Below are 2,055 nucleotides of genomic sequence, written 5' to 3' on the forward strand. Positions count from 1 at the left end.
GCCCATATCCTTCTGTACTAGAAGATTTCTTATCGCTGGAAACGGTACTATGATCTTAGTATGGGTTTTAAGTAAGAAAGGTCTGAAATATTTGACCGCTTTGAAAATAGCATAGGCCTGTTTTTCCACGTCTGAATAATTGAGTTCAGCACCTTGTAAATTTGAGCTAAAAAACGCAATTGGAGCTTCCGCTTTTTCTTGATTTGCTTGAGTTAGAATCGCAGCATATGATTTCTCTGAAGAAAATGTGTATAAAACAAAAGATTCTGAAAAATTCGGGGTTGCTAAAGATGGAGTATTAATAATAGCTTGTTTGATAAGGTTGAATGCTTCATGTTCATCTTGACCCCATTTGAAATTTGAATTCTTTTTAATCATGTTTTGCAAAGGAGACACAATTCGTGAAAAATCTGGGACAAATCTCTTTACAAAATTGATTTGACCAAGGAAAGATTGCATGGCTTTTCTATTATGAGGTAGAGATATTTATGAGATTTCTTTGATTCTGTCAGGATCAATGTGAATACCCGATTTTGACACTATGAATCCTAAAAGTTTTCCTTCACTTAATGCGAAAAAAGATTTCTTTGGGTTAAGTGAAATCCCATACCTTAAACATCGTTGAAATATTTATTTTAAATCTTTGAGATGGTCGCTTCGCTTCTTGGAGTACACTGTTATATCATCCAAATAAATTACTACAGATTTATTGACTAAACCCTTAAATGCGATGTCCATGGCTCTTTGAAATGTAGCGCCGGCATTAATCAAACCAAATGGCATCTTCCGATATGCATATGTGCCCCATTTAGTTCTAAATGTGGTTTTCAACTGATCATTGGGATGCACCAGCACTTGATTATATCCTGAAAATCCGTCCAAGAAAGACATCAGTTCTGAGCCTGCTACTGCCTGTAATATCTGTTCCATAGGTGGAAGAGGAAAATTGTCTTCTTGACAGGCTTTGTTAAGATTCCGAAAATCGATACAGATTATAATATCTTCGTTTTTCTTTCTAACGGGTACCATATTGGAGACCCATTTGGAATGTCTGACGGGGAAAATTATTCTGGCTTTTAATAACTTATTTAGCTCAGTTTTTATCTGATTTTCTAAATTGGGGTGGATCTTTCTTAGTTTTTGTTGGACAGGTTTTTTTGTTGTCAATCATAGGAATAGTATGCTGAATGATAGAAGTGTCGTACGTCTTCAGCTCATCGTAATTCCAGGCAAAAATATTTTTATATTGTCTCAAAAGACAAATATACACTAGTTTTTCTTCAGGGACTAGGCCGATGCCTAGATTAACGTTTTGTGGTTTATCATCCATTCCTAGGTTTACTAATTCGTAGTTCAGAGTTGGACTGTAGAGCTTTGAATTGGTAGACCTTTTAAACTGATTTTTCAAATCGTATAAGTCTTCTAACTTAACCACCAATTTAGGTATAGCATTATTATTGCTATTTTGTTGTATTTGTCGATCGTGATGGTCTTCGTCAATTATCTGATTGGAGTAGGATCCTTTAGAAGTGAGGAAATTTACAATATCAGGATCATCATTGAATACTCTCCAATTTGTAATGTTGTTAGGGATGGACGGTCTAAAGATTAATTCTATTGAGAATCTATCTGGACTAAAATCTTCGGAGGGAATAAGTCTAGAGGCTACGTTAGCCAAAAGGTCTGCGCTTGCGTTTTGGAGTCTCGGGATTGAAGAAATATTAAATGCTATGAAATGCTCAGTTAGATCTTGTACTAAAGATTGATAGTGTTTTAAATGACTTGATAGGCAATGTATAGTGTTACCTACCTGTTTGACGATAATCTCAGAGTCTCCGAAGACTTGAAGATACTTGACGTTTAACCCGATTGCTTTGTATAGGCCTTGCACCAAGGCCTCATATTGTACTGTATTGTTTGTGCAATTGAATTCGAGTCTGCACGTAAGCATGGTCTTGTTTCCTTCTAGACTAATCAGAACGCATCCTGCTCCTACTCCTTCGTTAGATTTAGAGCCATCGAAATATAATTTCCAAAACAAAGATGTATTTACAC

This window comes from Pinus tabuliformis, chromosome 6 (genome assembly GCF_031772625.1).
Source record: "Pinus tabuliformis cultivar Carrire ecotype Pingquan chromosome 6, CPIR1, whole genome shotgun sequence".
Classification (NCBI taxonomy): Eukaryota; Viridiplantae; Streptophyta; class Pinopsida; order Pinales; family Pinaceae; genus Pinus; species Pinus tabuliformis.